At 37.6% G+C, this 20,163-nt stretch overlaps 1 protein-coding gene across 50 annotated transcripts in view; it reads right to left on the bottom strand.

Moving 5' to 3' along the window:
• Nucleotides 1-20,163, bottom strand: part of NRXN1 (neurexin 1) — a 1,214,286-nt gene that overhangs the window by 419,250 nt on the left and 774,873 nt on the right. The window lies entirely within an intron of this gene.

Genomic DNA, 20,163 nt, shown 5'->3' on the forward strand with positions numbered 1-20,163 from the left:
CCCAGGACCAGCTTGAAGGTAGTTAACTATACCGGAGGTCTCCCGACTTTTCAGGAGACAAATGTCCTTACTCTCTCAGACGCTGTTCCGAGATTTCTTTCATAGGGCAAAGTCTCTAAGCAAATCCAAACTGGCTTTTATTTCAAAAGAGCAAATGTAGTTGGTGCATCCAGGGACTTAAGTCACAGGAGCAATAAATGCTGGCACCCTGTTTCATCTAAACAAAGAGGCCTCTAAAGGACTGTTGGTATTTACGAGGACTGCAGAGCCTTGAGTAAGCATTTTCACAGCAACCATGTAAAGGTTCTAACGTACAGTGTTACTGCTTCATAGCCAGCTTATTAAACGTTAATGGCACTCTAAATGCTTTACACCAGGGCTGCAGATGACTCACCTACAGCGTGGCCCGTGGAAGCTGCACCAACTCTGCAAGCACACTGCAGGTTACCACCCTTAGACTGGAAATTCCTCATGTGGGTCTCTTCATTTAAAGCTGGCCTGGCAAGCTAAGGTCTGGGGGCCAAATCCCACCTGCCACCTGCTTTTGTATTGCCAGTGAGCAAAGAACATGGGTTTTACATTTTTTAGGGTTGAAACGACATCAACATAAGAATACTATTTCTTGAAATATGAAAATTAGTAAAATTAAAAGCCCAGGGTCTACAAATACAGCTTTATTGGAACACAGCCACGCTCATTCTTTTGTGTATTGTCTATGGCTCCACTTGCCCTACAGCAGCAGCACTGAATAGCTGTGACAGAGGCCATATGCCTGGCAAAGCCTAAAAGTTTATCGTCTGTCCCTTTATACAAAAGTTGGCCAATCACTTCCTATTTAAAATACAATCAGTCATTTTCATCCTTCAACAGGTAAACTCAAGGTATTACATATTAACAGTTTAAAGGAGGGCTCTGTGCCAGCCTCATTAGCCCTCAGTCAGAAGTGATCGCTCCCTTCCAGCTGGGCCCACTTGCCCCTACTTTAGAAAAGTATGCAAGAGTTCTGGGTGAGCCAAACTGGGATTAAGACTACAAAACAGTACTTTTAGAAAGGTCAGGACTGACTTGGGCAAAGTGTAACTAAAAAGTAACCTGATTTTTTTTTTCCGCTAATATACCAGGACTTACAGATCAAAATGACTATTATTCCTGTCAAAGGAGTCACTTTGATTTTGTCACAAAGAAGCTGACAGCTCAAAATGTATTTGGCATGCACCTTCCACAATGCCTTCAGAAACTTTCTTTTGATTATCTCTTAAATAGTCTCAATGATGCCGAATCTTGATCTATCAAACTTGGATTTGATTCATTTTTTCTTCTTCAGTCATTCAGAACTACAACTAGTGAATAAAAGGAGAAACATATTGCCTGGAATAGAAGGCGGCCTCTATAAATATTTGTGGAATGAACTGAGCTGGCTCCACATTAAATGTGGCTAATGCAACCTAAAGGAGTAAAAATCAGCTGAAGTTGTGCACATCCATTATCTATCTGTTATCCTGGTTTACATACCCTATGTCTTTCTTCTTCTACACTCATTCAAGTCTCAACTATTTCTTACTTTTTGGACCTCCCCAGGATTTTGCCCTTCTCCTCAGTCCCAAGCCTGCCTCGTTCTCCCACATCTAACCTGTCTTAGCCTTTGCTTAACATCTGACTCTCATGTAGGGCCAGTTGATGTTATCTTTCTTCCATCTCCCTAGCTCTTTCTGATCAATATTCCCAAGGAAACATAAAATAATTGTACCAGATAGTCCTTGACTCAAAGCGCCTTCCCTGTTCACAGATTTTTCTGAGGGAAGTGGTCACAGGGGTTCCTTGTACAGAATATGTCCAGTCTTGGGTCATGCTAACCTGTCCATGGCAGACTGAGTAAAGGTGCAATGTTACAGGTGAAGTCAGTAAAAAGAAATAGAGTCATTAGAGAGAAGAGCAAGCAGCATGGACAGGGAGATGAGTCACCAGAATGACGCTCTCCCTGTTATGTAGGGAAATGGTAAAATGATAAGTCCATTAGATTGGCTGCGATATCCCTAGTGGCATGGTGACCATGTTTTAGATGTTTATGATGACTGACTGGATATAGGCCGCTAGGAAGATTTTCTCTGTTTTCTTGCATTTCCATTTCTCATAGTAACCTAAATGAATCTCTTCATTGTAACCTGAAAAAAGCCCAAATTCAGAGAAATGCAACTGCTTTCCAGTGCATTTAATAACTTGGCTCTGACACCCGCAGTAGAGGAATTCTAAAATTGCTTTAAATAGCATTAGTATCTTTGCAGTAAATGTACATAATCTCAGGTGACTTCCTAAAAGAATTCATTTGGATGTAAAACCACTGATAAGGTCTTTCACAAAAGGGTTCAAGAATTTCTAACCACTTGTATTAGCTAAAGGAGTGCTGATGCAAAATACGAGAAATTGGTTGGTTTTTATAAAGTGTATTTATTTGGGGTAGGAGCTTACCAGGCCATAAAGCATAAGTTACTTCCCTCACCCAAGTCTATTTTCATGTATTGGAGCAAGATGGCTGCCCACATCTGCAAGGGTTCAGGCTTCCGGGGTTCCTCCCTTCCAGGGTCTTGCTTCGTTCTGTGTTCAGGGTTCCTCTCTTCCCAGGGCTTGCTTCTTTCTGGCCTCAGGGTTACTCTCTTCCTCGGGCTTGCTTTTTTTTCCTCTGTGAGCTTACTTCCCGGGGCTCCAGCTTAAGTCTTCAGCATTAAACTCCAACATCAAAACTCCAGCATCAAAAACCCTCAACTTTGTCCCTTGCCATGCCTTTTATCTGTGAATCCCCATGCCCTATTGACGTGGCCCAATCAAAGCCCTAATCATAACTCACTCACACCCAGGTACAGACCAGATTACAAACATAATCCAATATCTATTTTTGGAACCATATCAAACTGCTACACCACTCCCTTTGAATGTGCCAAAGTATGGAATAAAATAAGAGCAAAATCATGAACTTACAATGCTTTGCAGAGGGACAAGACAGCATAAGTTGCTGCCTACTCACTTGTACAGAAAATGTACATTATACCTTATTTCTATTTTCTAGGAAGAGGTCAATGCTCTGTTTAATATCAACAACAAAAATTATATTTATTTACATTATGTCAAAAGAGTAAAAACATAAAACATTTTATGGCATTTTCTTATAAGGTTTTATATTGTCATAAAAATTAAAAGAAACCAGGACATAGCAATTAGTGCCTTATGTATTTATATATTCATTAAGTAAGTATTTACCGTATGCTGAGAAGTAAAGACAGAAAGTTGGATAAGATTCCACCCCTGTACTTGTGAAGCTCATTGTGAAGGAGAAAGACACCTAAATAGATCATACAAGGAAGCTTCCAGGAGGGACACTGAATCCAGCCTTGGGGTGAGAATGGAGGGAGAGTCAGGAAAGACTTCCCAGAGAAGAAATGGTTAAGCCTATTTGAGTTAAGCCTGAAGGATGCGTAATTTCCTTCTGCCATGTTGGGATATTGAATTTCTTTCATTTTCAGAGTCTCTTTATTAAAATAAAAATTTCCCTGGGAAGGTTCAAACCTCAAGTCTGCCTAGGTAAAACCTTATCCCTTGCAATTGAATGGAAGAACATAAAACAAGACTACAAAGAAAGAGGGAAGAGAGATGGTTTCTTAAGAATAACTGATTGGCTGCTACTCTGGCAATGGACTTATAAGAAATTAGATCGAGCAAAATACAATGGCTTCTGGAATTCCTCTGGATTTGTACTATATTCCGAGATAGGGACTGAATCATGTGTCATTCTCATATTCCACATTGTGACTTTGCTACTGTTTCAGTTTCTGTTTTCCATGGCCTGGACTTCTCTCTATCCTCTATTGAGTACTTTAGTATGTGATACCAATTAATTTTAGATTTCAAATCTCATAAATCCCAGTAAACTTTGGGTCAACAGCTACAAACCACGTCCTTAACTCACATGGTCATCTCCTAAACCATGCTTTGATTAGAAGAAGCAAGAGAGCTTAGATAGGCCAACAAAAATTTACTCTAATATTGACTCAAAGTAAATGTTCCAATAATAAAGGCTTACTAGTTAAGATTATTCATATTTTTTCTTCTTTTTGTACTCAGTCAGTCCTAAATGGAAATATCACAAAATACTGAGGAATGACAAATACTTGATTAATATTACCATTTTGAGGAGAAATCTTTTTACTACTGTCATTGCATTGACTAGAAAGAGTATGAGCAGTAAAATAAATTTGAACTTCCACGCAAATACTGTTGAATTCAATCTTGTTCGATAAAACACCGTTCACAAATGCAGGATCTGAATTTTGTTTTATCCTGTCATTGCTTAATTCATCAAAATCAAAACCAGTCTTTCGAGAGATTTTCAGATTGGCTGACTCTGAAAGGCAATCTGACAAAAATAACTTGAAATTTCGGTGAGGATGAAGAATCACTCCCCAAAGAGTGAGCAACTCTGTAGGCATAAGGGAATTCTCACAAAACCACAGTGTAGACCATTTCCCAAATAACCGAGCAAATCCTAAATTTTTATTGCACTGGAAGACAATCAGGAGCTAGGACAAACCACCACTTATTTGTAAAAGCTTCACTAGTTTACCACAGTAATTTCCCTGGAATTCACTCTGAAGTTATTTGAATAGAGTAGCACATTTAAATCTGTCCTAATTACCAACATATGCAAAATGTAGAATGATAGCTTTATAAAAACCATACTCCAGATTCAGAGACTAGGTGAATTTTTTCTGCGGGCACAGCATTTCTAGGCAGACTGTCCTAGTCATACTCACTGTGAATTTATAAAGATGAGTGGAATGCTTAGGTTTCATGCCTACTTGATATGCAATCATTTTACATAAATTATAGATAGATTCCATTTAATTACAGAACTACTATACTCAAAGTATTCTGAGCCCTTGTCATTCATCCATCTGACCTTCTGCACAAGGGAAGCCCTAAATGAATAAGTGAGGGAAGAAATGCTAGTTTCCACAAGAGCTGAATTAAGATCTTTGATGATGAAGGACCATGGAAAAGATCTGAGTTGTCAATTTGGCTGTGAATACAAATAAGAAGGAATATTCACTGATTATCAATGAGTTTCTCTTGTAGTCCACACAACTACTATGCAAAATATATTTTATTGCCTCTATTTTATACGTATGAGAACTAAAGCTCACCAAGATCATATGTAATGTGTACAAAGGTAATAAGTGGGGACCTAAGTTCAAAACAAAGCCTGCCTTATTCCACGGTTTGTATTCTCTTTCCATTTTGCACTGACACCTCGTAATAGGAACCTCAAGGGTCATCAATCAAGTGAAATACCAGGTGGTAACACAATCAAGATACGACTAATTTCAGGGATATCTAAGGGTACTGTACTTCATTAGAATAATTAATTATAAAGTGAAGCAATTTTAATGGTAATAAAAACTACTGACATAGCTACAGATGAAGGGGATTAATTTTTTCTTAGAGTATTGAGGAAGGCCTCTCAAATAGACAACAATTTAGGGCCTTGCAGAACGAGTAGGATTCCAACTGTGTAAAATGCAACATGGACAACCAACTCAAAAGATTAGAGAAAACAAAAACTAGGCCCTTTACCATGTTTAGGAAATCAAATAGTTCAGTTTGGCTCAGGGATATTTCTTCCTTACTCTCCCTTTTCCTGGGCACTGATTCTCAGTTCTTTAGTCTAATTTTAATACTAAGATTGGTCAAATTTCTCAATTCTTTAGTCTTATTTTAATTCTAATATTGAAATTAATAAAAAGTGGTGATTTTGAAATGACAACTAATTCAAAGATTAAGTTGCCATAAAAGTCATTTCTATGAAGGAAAACATAAATTGTGACAAATCTCTTCTTTGCTCCCTTTATTTTTTTTACACTGAAAATTAAAGTTTTCTTAAAGGCACAGATGTTTCAAGGGGGAAAAGAATGGAAATTAACACATGTGGAATGTAAATATAAATATATATGAATAATTGTTGACACCATACACTCTTCTTTACTTTCTAGTTCTATACAAAACCATCCTACAGGCTGAAATGCTTTTTTTTAAAGGAGGGACCAGGGGTTGAACCCAGGACCTTGTACATGCAAAGCAGGCGCTCAACCACTGAGCTACATCCACTCCCCAATAAGAGTTGGTTTTTAAGTTTGTTTTTGTTTGTTTTTAGGACGTACTGGTGATCGAACCCAGGACGTCTTACATGGGAATCAAGCCCTCAACCACTCGAGCTATATCTGCTCCCCATGGGTGTGTATTATATGCCTTAGTTTTGAATCCTTGGTTTTTAACTGGTTTTTAACTGGTCATTTGCTAGGGTTTGCAATTGTCCAGGCACCTCTTCAACAAGCAAACCTAAAAATTATGGATATATCCAGGCTGGTAATTAAGACTCCTGCTAGCCTTAGAATCTCTCTAAATTTATGTAGTTTTCATAGATCAAACTATATCACCAAATTAAATTGCCCAGAGAACCTGAAAAAGATATCTCATCCACCATTCCTTTTCTCCCCAAAAGAGAGATTCCATTCTCAATAAGGAAGTGCCTTCTTATTCAAGCGTTCCTCAGACCTGGCTTTTGAAATTTCTGCCAAGTATACTATACTGCTTTAATCATTTTTAAAAAACCTTATTGCCTTATCTACACTTAATTTTTGGAAAATGGATGTAACTTAGTTGTGGATATTTTACTTGCCTGTTGCAAGATTGTTTCATGTAAATTTTTTTAGAGAAATTGTAGGTTTACAGAAAAAATCATGCAGAAAATGGAGTTCCCATACCCCTCGACACACAAAAAAGTTTGCAATTATTAATACTTTGCATCATTGTAGTACCTTTGTAAAACTATGAAACAATATAATCATAATTATAGTTCATACTTTACATTAGGGTTCACTGTGTTGTATTTTCCTATGTTACTGCAGTTGTTTTTAATTTTTATACTAACAACACACATACAACCTAAAATTTTAAAAGGGTTATTTACATTCACGGTGTTTTGCTACAATCACCACCATCCATATCCAAAATGTTTCCATCACCCCAAACAGAAATTCTGTACTAATTAAGCATTAATCCCTATTCCCTACCCCTACCTCAGCCCTGGTAACCTGTTGTTTTAGTTTCCTGGCTGCTAAAACAAATACCATGCAAATGTGTTGGCTTAAACAATGAGAATTTATTGGCTAACAGTTTTGAAGCTAGGACAAGTCCCAAATCAAGGCAACATCAAGACAAACTTTTCTCTCAGAAGACTGACATCATGGGGCTGACTATTAGCAGTCCTCAGTCCTTGGCTTTCCTGTCATGTGACAATGCCCATGGTGGCCTCTCCTGGCTTCTCCTCTGGGTTCTGTTAACTTGCAGCTTCTGACTTCTCTCTACGGCTTTCTCCCAAATTGTCTGAATTTCATTCTGCTTATAAAGGACTCCAGTAATAGGAGTAAGACCCATCATGATTCAGCTGGGCCACAGCTTAACTGAAGTAACCTTACCAAAAGGCCCTATTTACAAAGGGTTCACACCTGCAGGAATGGATTAGGTTAAGAACATGTTTTTCTGGAGTACAAAAAGCTTCAAAGTATCGTAACTGTATTCTAGTTTCAGACTCTATGAATTTGCTTCTTCTGTTTCATATCTGTGAGATTATACAACTTGTTCTTATTTCATAGACCTGTGCTTGTCTTATTTCACTAAACCTGATGTCATCAAGGTTCATCCATCTTGTCCTATGTATCAGAATTTCATTCCTTTATACAGCTGAATGATATTCCATTGTATGTATATACCAATTTTGTTTATCCATTCATTTGTTGACGCACACTTACTTTGCTTCAATCATTTGACAACTGTGAAGAATGACACTATGAGCAATGGTGTGTGGCTATTTTCAAGACCCTGCTTTCAATTCTTTGGGGTATATGCCTAGCAGTGGAATTGTATATACTTATCTCTTTGACTGAACACCAAACTGTTTCCCTCAATGGCTGTACTGTTTTATATTCCCACCAACAATGAACAACTGTTTCTATTTCTCCACATTCTCTCCAATGCTTGATATTTTCCTTTTTTTTAAATAGTAGCCATTCCAGTGGGTATTAAATGGTATCTTATTGGGGTTGTGATCTGTAGTTCCCTTATGGCTAATGATGTGGAGCATCTTTACATATGCTTTTCGACCATTTGTATATCTTCTTAGGAGAAATGTCTATTCAAGTCTTTTGTCCATTTTTTTTTAATGGGCTATCTCTTTTTGTTCAGTTGTAGGATTTCTTTATCAGAAATATGTTTTCTAAATATTTTCTCCCATTCTGTAGGGTTTTTTTTTATTATTATTTCATAAATAAGTCCTTTGATTCAGAAGTTTTTAATTTTTTTTTTCTTAGGCAGTACCAGGGATGGAACCCAAGACCTCGTACATAAAAACCAGGCACTTAAGTCACTGAGCTATACCCACTCCGCAAGTTTTTTATTTTAATGAAGTCCCATTTTATCTATTTGCATTACCTTGAAACTTATTTTTATAATTAAGAGGCATTCTCTGCTGCTAACCCCCAGTCACTCAAACTTACCTTTAGAAATGAACATTTATTTAAAAAAATATGTGCTCTCTACAGGTAGCCTGCCCATTTTTCAAATGTAAAGATCCTGTCTTCTGTAGATATGAAATTTTCAAAAGATATTGGTATAATGCTGGAGAAAATGCAATCCTTTTATTATGTTCAAAATTGATTTGACCCCTGAGCTAGCACATTGGAGACCATTTCAGGAAATGGCTTATTGATGGATTTATTTTTTATATATGGAAGATTTCACATTTCTGGCTTTATAAAACTGCATCTTCTCTTCCTCTCTAATATGGTCCAAAACCAAGAGAACTACATACAACAGGAGGGTTGAATTTCTACTCTAGAAATCTTCTGTTACATATTTGTTCTAATGATAGTATATAATGGTACATTAAGAGTATGTTTATTCCATATCTGCATTTCTTCTCTCCAGAAGAATGCTGAATGAAGTAATGTTATAGATGATTTCAATACCTAGTCATTTTCCAATGTTTAAGAAAAAAATTGGATTTCTAAATTTATTATTTGAAAAAGGTTAGCTTTTTCCCTGAGGAATTATTGTATTTCTTTGGCTTGAAAAATAAGAGATTAGTAAATCAGCATTTTTTTCCCACCACTTGGTAGCTCATCAATATTCAACAAATATATCATATTATTTACATTCTAAGAAATGGCATAAATAACAAATTCTGATTTTTGAAGAATGTTTTCCTTTTATTTGAATTGTTTCCCATTTTTAAATAGCCGAAGGAAGAAATGTGATTAACCTGTACATCCATATAAAGTAACAAAGACAGTCCAACTAAACTTGTTGATCTTCTTAGTTACAATCCTTTTGAAATGGTTGTTATAAATAAAATCCATTTCCTTAGGTTAACAGTTTATAATGCATTAAGTCAGCCTTTATGAACAAATCTAAGGCTTCTGAAATTAACGCATATAGATAACAGAGTCAAATAGTGGATTTCAAAGAGATATGAAAGTGATTGAAGAAGACAAGGATCAAACTCGATCATCATAATGATTCCAAGACCAGAGCCTACCAAATGGGTATTTGGGAATTTTATACATCATCTAATCAGAATATGAAAGAGAAGATTATAGGGAAGAAGCAAGAAACAAAATTAATTTAAAAAGGGGGATAGGATAGATTAGAAGTAGAAAAAAAAGAAAATCAGAACAATTATTCATTGAAGGATTGAATAGTTTTAATAGCTATTTGTAAACCAAAGAGAAATCAGAAAAAGCTAATAATGTTAATGAAAGAACGGCTAGGCTTGAAGTATTCAAAATGTGTTAAAGATGGATTAAGTAAATTGGTTAAGTACATTCTAAGTCTAGTGATGTCAGAAATAACTTAGTTACATACAGAGGTGAGAGTTGTGAGTTATATTTATTTACATATGGCTGAAAAATGCCCAGGAAACTGATACTACAATCCACCAAACTGAGGGTCTGAGGGTAGGAAAGCCATATGTGTGATGACTGTATGTAGGTTTATCTATGGCAGAGACTGTGAACTGTCCTCCTAATAAACTTCCTCCTTTGCTTCCCTGCATAGGTAGGTAATAGAACTTTGAGAGCAGCACATGTACAAACAATAGAAAGATGAATGTATGAATATTAGTGTCCCCTGCAGCTAAGTGTGATCAACAGACTAGGTCTTGGGCAACAGGATGTGAGCAAGAGATGAGCGCAAGATCCAGGTTATGCCCTTAAAGAGGAACACCTACTCTCCAATTGATTGGACTTACCCAGGACAACTAACAAGGAAATGATGGACAATGCTCATCCCAAGGAACGGAGTGTATGCAAGAGCAAGCAAGAGGGCTCCATCCACCTGCCCTATGGGATAAAAGCCCCTCTCAATTAGAATCAGAGTGGGCATCACCATCCCCAAATCCTCAAGATGGAGGAATGAGCAATGGAATAAAGTAGACTTATTATTCTACTATAGACATTATTATTCTAGCAATGGAAGAACTCTTATCATTGAATAAAAGGCAGTGGCCACCTGAGGTTCTGAGGGATGGGAGAGGGAAGAACAGGTGTACTATGGGGGCATTTTTGGGACACTGGATTTGTCCTGCATGATATTGCAGTGATGGATACAGGCCATTGCACTTTTTGTCATAACTTACAAAATTGTGCAAGACAAAGTGTAAACCATAATGTAAACTGTAGTCCCTGGTTAGTAGCAATGCTTAATATGAGTTCATCAATTTTAACAAATGTACCACACTAATGAAGGATGTTTATGTGGAACAGTGTGAGAGGGGGAGGGAGTGGGGCAAATGGGAATCCCTTATATTTTTTATGTAATATTTATGTAATCTAAATTTTCTTTAAAAAAAATTATTAAAAAAAAAAAAGAAGCTGGCTCTCTTCTTTCCTTCCTGAGTAGCCTTCCTGTACCAATCATCAGGTAGGGACAACTACTAAGATTATTGAAAAAAAAGCCCAAAGGAGTCTGGACCCATAGAGATTCTGCAGAGAATGTGTCATCTCACCTGCTTCAATTTTATTGCTCAGAATCTTATAGAAGAGATCATTTTCACTATAGTTTAAGCCAGTCTTGGCCATTCTCTTTCACCTGCAGCAGACCTGCACAATAATAGCAAACACATGTGGCACTCACCATGCATTAGGCAGTACTCTAGGCATTTTCCATATATTAATTCATTAAATAATGCAATAATCTTTTTAAAAATAACCTGTTATCTGTATTTTACAGAACTCAAGCACAGAGGGGTCCAATAAATGGAAGATCCAGGGTGTGAACCCAGTAGCCTGGTCCAGAATCCTTAACCATTACACCATTTAGCATAATGTTATACATCTAACAAATATTAAAGAAACATTTGTTTCATATATGAAGAGGCAATCTATTTGTCTAAATTGGTAACTATGTTTAGAAATCTCTTAACATGGACAGGTTTTTGTTGATGTAATAGTTGGTTCTCCCCTTTCACTAGGGAAAAGTGGTCACTTTACATGGCAAGTAGGGTCCTACAGGAAACTCTCTACCTTGTAATCCTTTATATAGTGAGTCCTTAGCACCTCTGAAATTAGCCTGGCATGTAGTTAAGCTATTGCTGAGCAAAAACTTGATGCTGGCACCAGGGGATTGAGCACCAACAAAATTAAAAATGTGATAGATTGATTTGAAGAAATTAGGTAAGGCACGGACATTGCCCACTTGTTTTATATTCTTTTCTTTTAAGATTTATTATTTATTTATTTCTCTCCCCTTCCGCCCCCCTCACCCCGGTTGTCTGCTCTCTGTGTCCATTTGCTGTGTGTTCTTCTATGACCGCTTCTATCCTTATCAGCGGCACCGGGAATCTGCGTTTCTTTTTGTTGCGTCATCTTGCTGTGTCAGCTTTCCGTGTGTGCGGCGCCATTCTTGGGCAGGCTGCACTTCCTTTTGTGCTGGGCATCTCTCCTTACGGGGTGCACTCTTTGCACATGGGGCTCCCCTACGCAGGGGACACCCCTACATGGCAGGACACTCCTTGTGCGCATCAGCACTGTGCCTGGGCCAGCTCCACACGGGTCAAGGAGGCCCAGGGTTTGAACTGTGGACCTCCCATGTGGTAGGCGGATGCCCTATCCCTTGGGCCAAGTCTGCTTCCCTGTTTTATATTCTGTTAGCTTTGTGCCTACTATGTGCCAGGGACCAAGTGATTGTTGATACTGGGGGAGTTTTAAACACGGAGGAGACTTCCTTCCCCTCAAGGAATTCAAACTCCAGGCTCCTTCAAGTGCAACATCTTCCCAAATCTCTCTTTTCTGTTTTACTCTTAATAAAATAGGACTCTGGAGTATGAGGAGCCCTAGCAAACCATGTCTTAAGTGGAATGAAGGAAAGGAAATGCTGACAAACATGATATATTTTTCCTTTTTAATTTTTCTTTGAGTTCCGAAATGGCTTCTGGCATTTCTCTTTGGATTTTATTTTCTTCTTATCCCCATATATTAAGGAAGGAATCCATATAAAGATTCTTTTTGTAGATATTTAGGTTTTCAATTTTTCAATAATGAATAGCCACCTTAGATAATTTTAATTAAAGTTTCAGAAATGAGCCAAGACCCATAGGACTTTTTGTATTCTCAAAATAATGAAATATTTAACTAATTAATATATAACGGGACAAATAATTCAAAATTCAAGATGTAAGTTCGTCAGGCATTCTTATTGACAGTCATAGACTGCAAAATCTACCATTTCAAAAGTCAAGAATGTCTTGATTGACAGTTAATTACTAAAACTGATTCTAGGAAAGTGACTTCTATCCTCTACTTCCAATTTGGAAAGTATGTTGAAGTTGTGATTTGTAAACCTGAAAGTTTTACTAGTATCAATTTTAAGTTCTAATATATATGTGTTATGTTTTAATAAACATTCTCCAAAGCTAAAGGAATGCTTTTTTTCTGAACACATAAGCTCCCACATGGCCGAAAATGTCTTTCATTATACCACCTTGCTTTTCCACAGAAAGCTTGTCGTCTTTAAGAATTTTAGAGGTATGCCTACATTGTTTAATTGAATTTTGAAGGGACTTGGGAGAACTCGCAGTTCAGAATAGCTGTTGTCAATTTGAGACATGAATCTGCACCCATGTGCTATAGCCTGCCATCCATGCATGCATGCTTGCATCCATGTAAACATATAGAGTTCGGTTTTTTCAGTCAGAAAAAGGTTTTCTTGAACTAGAGTCCAACAGTGAAGCTTCTGGACTCAATCTTCTGGATGCCATCTGCAGGTCAAAAAAAATCTGGAAGTGTGTTGCTATAAATCACACTGGATCACACTGGAATAGAAAGAGAGTAACACCCAGCCCATATTTCTACTCTAAGTATATAACACCTCAGAACAGGCCCAATTTGCTCACAGCAATCTGCATCATAATCAACAGTCTTTATGTTCACTCTAGACACTTATATTTTCAAATATTCATCCACAACTTGCATATATATATTACAATGAGTATAATTTTTGGAGGGAGATTGTTATTTAGAAAGATGAGTTTCTGATGAAACTATTGCTCTTAGTTTTCTCTGCCAAGCGAGTTAGCTGGTATTGAATTGACAAATGAATTGAAACTCATGAAAGTTTTATTAATCTCATTTCAGAGTGATCACATGTCTCTTTGTCAACTTTCTATTCTTTATAGCCTTCTCAAGTCATTATCATTCATTAATCATGATAAGTCTATCACACCAACATACTCCCATAATCGGGTATCCTTCTGAAAAAAGCATTTTGAAATCAAATGCTCTTTCTTTGATAAATATTCTGTATAAAACTCTCATGTATTTGAGAGTAAGAAAAGGCTTTTGGTAAGCAGAAAATACCACAAAAGTCTTCATCAAACCAAAGTTTATTGTAAAGCATCTTGATTTTTGTTATTAAAACTCACAAAACCAGATATGAATTCACTTCTAAATTCTTTTGTATACTTTAGGTGAAAATAATTCCATTTACATTTTTCCATTTACTATTTTATGAGATATAATCATTAATTGGAAGTTTTCGACCTCCTCTCTGTATTTGCAAAATGTGATACTCCCTATTGCACCTCGGCAGAGTCTTCTGTTCCAAAAATCTCAGCAAGAATTATAGTCTGGGAAGCTTTTGTCTATACAGCTTCAGATAAAACAGTACTGTATAGATCATAATACTAATATAAATATACATAACTTATCCCAATTAGCTGAAAGTCCTGATGTACAAGATTAAAGCCTTAGATCTATTATTAACATGCAGCAGAAAAGATATGGCATATTGAGAAGGCTGGTTGCATTTATCATGATTATGGAAACTGAAAAATGTATTCTCCTGTTATCTACTCTGGGCAGAATTCTTTTTCTAACCTGGTACACTGAAATAAATCGTCAACCAAACCCTAGAGAGACAAACCCAAAATGCACCCAGAAATCTGCACATAAAGTATATCTTCAATAGAAAACAATAGAGATCAGGTACAGTATGGTCTATTAAACCAAAAAATTTTCTAGGCTCTTTGGAAATTTGAACTAACTTTCAGTGGGAGCTGAAAATATTCTAAAGAGCAAGGAAAACACAGGTAGTGGTAGCAATGAACCGTAGGTCTACGTAGCATATATTCCTTCTCTATGCAATGAGTCAAACGTCCCTAGGAGGCAACTGAAGTCTTTTCAGCATTAGTGTTCAGGGACTCCTTTACTCTTTGCGCCTGAGTAAGATATAAACAAAATATTCCTCCTTTCTACTTGAACCTCAGAGGAAGCAATTTTGTGGAGATATAGAAGCAGATCTTATAATTAAAGTCTTCTTTACCTCTCCAAATTTCCCTCCTTTATTATCAGCATGTTATGTGGTAAAGAACGGGTTCTAAATCAGTTTTATGAAATATGAAATATCTCAGTGTTCAATGTATGCCAAATACATATTCATCCCCCATTAATCTAAAGGACCAATGCATATTGATCCAACTGTATTTAGAGTTTAACCCAGCAAAATTAATTTGTATCCACATTACCACCTAACAAAACAAGGCAAAACTTTTAAATATAATTTTGAGACCCAAAGAGTTTACTGTGATCCACAGAGCTATCAACTCTTACTTAAATAACATCCTTCCTGTAAGGTTTAACCAATTAGGTAGATGATTAAGATATATATGGTTGGCAAATCTTCTAAAATTCAATGTGCAAATGATTATTAAATATCCTGGACTTCAAAAATCAAATAGCTATTGAATTTTGTAACTTTATGTTTAAGCTGTTCATATAATTCCAATAATATGCCAATTGCTAGATTTAAATTAAACAGAATATAGTAAACACATACCAGAAACAAGAAAAAATTATTTGCTAAATTTAGGATTCAAGTCACTGTCAGGCCGATAGATCATAATTTTTAAAATCTTGACTCTTTAAGAATAAATATTCAATAGCCAAGGGCAAAAATCTGTTAATAGATTATCTCAGATGACAACTTGATATGCTAATAAGCATAGATCACAATTTCATGAAAAAGTCTATTTGTGGCTTGCTTTCTCAATATTAGTGAAATGTAAACTGCTTTCTGTGTAGAGAACTCAAGACAAAAGATGACTCGGAATTGGAATCCCCAGTGTCACTCCACTGGGAACTCTAAGAAGGGAGAAAATTTCTTGTCCCTTCATGCTAGAATGGGCTTTGAGGAAATAATTTCTTCCTTCTTTCAGAGTTAAATTGTCCCAACCTTGATTTTTCTTGGATGAATTGGTCCCCGCCAATGGGGCCTTATGTTTGAGTTATTTCAAATGAGACAGAAGCAAAACAGTGACCACCTAAGTCTCATCGATTACCCAAGAATGACAGTTACTTTAAAAATCAAACATAATACCAAACAGAAAGAACCCTTTCTACTTGTGTCTTACAAAACAATCACTGAACAACTAGATTAATCTTCTGGACTTGAAAGGACTGAAAATGGGACATCCTAAAACGATTACATAGTGCACAATAGAAGCAAACATCGGTGCCTTCATGGAGTGGTCTGGGGTTGCTCTTTAATTTACTACAGTATTGGACTTTTACTAACAAAATAGATGACATCTGACTTATTAAAGCCATGTGTGTGTGGATTAAGTTAGAGTGGCAGCACCCTGGAAGCACCCACCCATCCTTTCAAATCCAGCCTGAAGCTGGTGCTCAGGTGTGCTCACTGAGTCTTTTGTCTTTAGAACTGGCAAACACCCAGCTCAAAAATAATTTTGTCGTTCAGAGGAAAAGCTATTTTATGGATAAAAGATTATAAATTTCACAGTTGACTTGAGATCTACTCAAGCCAACAACATTGATTTCTACTTTGCAAGTAGGATTTGCTCTGTCAATGCAGATTTCTCAGTAAGTACTTTTTCCTTTGAAAGGCCAAGTCAGATTTCAAAGAAACATTTCCATTTTTTTAATACAAATCAGCTTGCTGATTATATTAGCTTAAATTCAAATCTGATGTACTCTTTGTGCCCCTCCTCCTACACTTCGGCTAAAATGGAAATAGACTTGGTTTGTAACATTTAATACTGACATTTTTGAGTATAATTAAAATGCAGAAGTGTTGGCTTAGAAGGAGCCCTAAACTGAAAAAAAGGATTAAGGGCTAAGACAGCTTTTCTGTTGTTGTTAATGTTACATGTATTATTGAATCTCTTTTTAATAAACAGTTCTTCAGTTTCTTGAATAATACATAACAATACTGATGCAATATTGCAACATATTGAACAACAAATGCATGAAAAATTTGATATACTGTCTACCCTAATTGCGCACTTATTTTCTTCCACTTGGTTTCTGGTTTATCATCATTATATTTTTTGAATGCTAAAGATATGTCACATTCAGACTTGGACTCAGATGTGACTTCTCTACACATGTCTCTTCTGTCCATTTTTTTTAACCTATAGTGGGTGCTGGACTTGGTAGGTGTATGTCCAAGAGCCTTGAATCTCTGAGCTGTCCATGAGCCAGCTAGGTCCTGAGCCTCAGCGGAGTTGCACCTCCTACTCTGCAGTTCATTGAACTCACCCACGACAACTAACAAAGTGGTAACAATGGACAACCACCACACCGAGGAACTGAGAGAGTCCACAACTTCAAGCAAGAGTCCCATCCAGGCGGCAGACTTTGCCCAGTGGTTAGGGCGTCCGTCTACCATATGGGAGGTTCGTGGTTCAAACCATGGGCCTCCTTGACCCATGCGCACTGCTGATGTGCACAAGAAGTGCTCTGCCACGCAGGGGTGTCCCCCGCGTAGGAGAGCCCCATGCACAAAGAGTGCACCCCATAAGGTGAGCCACCCAGCGCGAAAGAAAGTGCAGCCTGCCCAGGAATGGTGCTGCACACAGGGAGAGCTGACATAATAAGATGATGCAACAACAACAAAAAGAAAAACAGATTCCTGTGCTGCTGACAACAACAGAAGTGGACAAAAAAGATGCAGCAAATAGACACAGAGAACAGGACTGACAATGTGATAGCCAGATCCTGAGCCTCAACAGACTCCAGCACCTACAATCTGATTTATTGGACTTACCACACTCAGCTAAGATGGAGGTGAAGAAGGACAACCACCACACCATGGAGCCTAGAGTGATTACAACTGAAAATGGGAGGATTGCATCCAGCATCCAGGTGGAATCTGAGCCTCCTCTTGACATAAAGGTGCAATGGACACAACCAATCCAGTGTCCACATAGAAGAGGTGGCATTGGATTGGGAAAAGTGGACATAATGGACAAAGGGTATGGGGAAAGGCAGGAAGAGATGAGAGGTGGAGGCGTCTTCGGGACATGGAGCTGCCCTGGATGGTGCTTCAGAGGTAATCACCGGACATTGTAAATCCTCACGGGGCCTACATGATGGAATAGAGGAGAGTATGGGCCATGATGTGAACCAATGTATATGAGGTGCAGAGGTGCCCAAAGATGTACTTACCAAATCCAATGGATGTGTCATGATGATGGGAACGAGTGTTGTTGGGGGGGGGGAGAGGGGGGGTGGGGGGGTGGGGTTGAATGGGACCTCACATATATATTTTTAATGTAATATTATTACAAAGTCAATAAAAAATAAAAAAAATAAATAAATAAAAATAAAAAAAAAAAAAATAGACACAGAGAACAGACAACCAAGTCGGGGGTGGGGGAAGGGGAGAGAAATAAATAAATAAATAAATTTTTTAGAAAAAAGAGTCCCATCCATCGGCCATAAGGGTTCGAAGCCGCCTCTCAATTAGAGGTAGAGTGAGCATCACCATCCCAGAATCCTCAGGATTGGGGAATAAAAAATGTACTAGAGAGTGGGGGGGGGGGGTGGGGAGGGGGGAGATATGTCACGTTAGGCAAGACAAGAAGAAGCTTAACTTTATATGGGGGGTGGGGCTCTTGTAATTGTGGACATCCTTAAAGAAGGTAAAGCAATTTAATTAGGCACTAAGTGGTGAGACACTATTTAATAACAGGTCCTAGTTGGCATTATTCTTGGTCATCTGAGTAAAATGTAGAAAGGTTTCAAATGAAATGGTAATAGGTTTAATTGACCGTTCTGGTTATTCATAAGTCTGAGACCTTACCTCAAACCCTGTTTAGACTTTCTACTATAATTGGAAATCAGACTAAATATACTAAACTCCTATCTATATAAAATTCTACTATCAAATGCTTCCAAACTGACTTTATTTAAACCATGATCCCCTGAATTGACTTTCAAAGCTCCTTTCTCTGATTTATATTCAAATATCAAATATGTGTTAAGATTAGGTGAACACTTAGAAAAAAAGAAAAAGAAAAGAGAATGATGGACTCCGGGTAACCAGTGGTAAACTTTACTAGCAGTCTGAAATGAAGTGATTCAGTTTATGGAACTTTGTGTACACTGTCTTCTACCTGGTATTCCTATTTATTGAGACATGGTAATAGATAGTGCTTAAGATCATGGAAGAATATGGGAGGTCCGCGGTTCAAACCCCGGGCCTCCTTGACCTGTGTGGAGCTGGCCATGCGCAGTGCTGATGCGCGCAAGGAGTGCCGTGCCACGCAAGGGTGTCCCCCGCGTGGGGGAGCCCCACGCGCAAGGAGTGCGCCCGTGAGGAGAGCCGCCCAGCGTGAAAAGAAAGAGCAGCCTGCCCAGGAATGGCGCCGCCCACACTTCCCGTGCCGCTGATGACAACAGAAGCGGACAAAGAAACAAGACGCAGCAAATAGACACCAAGAACAGACAACCAGGGGAGGGGGGGAAATTAAATAAATAAATAAATCTTTAAAAAAAAAAAAAAAAAAGATCATGGAAGATGGGAAGTCAAATGAATTTTGGGTAACACCCTGAGTCTACCACTCACCCAGCAGGTGACTTAGGTCAAGTTATTTAATTTCTCCTAGCCTCGGTTTCCTGTTCTGTAAATTGGGGGTAAATTACTAATCTTTTTAGACTTTGGTAAGGATTAGATGAAAAGATGTTTGAAAATCCCTGACGGCTACCTAAGGAATATTAGTTACAGTTTTAAGACCTAGTATACAAGATCTCTCTCCCCACCCCCCACCCCCCCAGAAAGAGAGGCATTTTCTCAATACAGTCTAGAGTTGGACATTTGATCCAAGGTCATTTTCCATCTATAGATATGTTACTTGATACTTTCTAAAATGTTTTATCAAGAAAGTTACCTATAGTTTGGTTATCCTAACCTTAGTTATCATTTAGAACTCAACTTCTAAAACAAGATATTCTTAAGAATCAATGTCTTTAAAAATTGTACTATGGAATTTTCTCTCCTTCTTTCTCTCAATGCAGTTTCCCCTCTAAATAAATTCATGGGAAACTGGGCATTCTGGGCTCCAATACCACCTCTACCACTAATCACTTGTGAGAACTTCAGTCTCCTTCATCTGGAATTAAGAGTTTGGATGAAATAACTTCTTCGGTCCCTTCAGTGCACCTGGAGCTGTTTCAGGTGGTAACCCCAACAAAATTTTTGAGAAAAATTTTTTTTTACCTGTATGTGGTCAATCCCCCACCTGTGCCAAGTCCTTCATCCCTTATA

This window comes from Dasypus novemcinctus, chromosome 17, assembly GCF_030445035.2.
Source record: "Dasypus novemcinctus isolate mDasNov1 chromosome 17, mDasNov1.1.hap2, whole genome shotgun sequence".
Taxonomy (NCBI): Eukaryota; Metazoa; Chordata; class Mammalia; order Cingulata; family Dasypodidae; genus Dasypus; species Dasypus novemcinctus.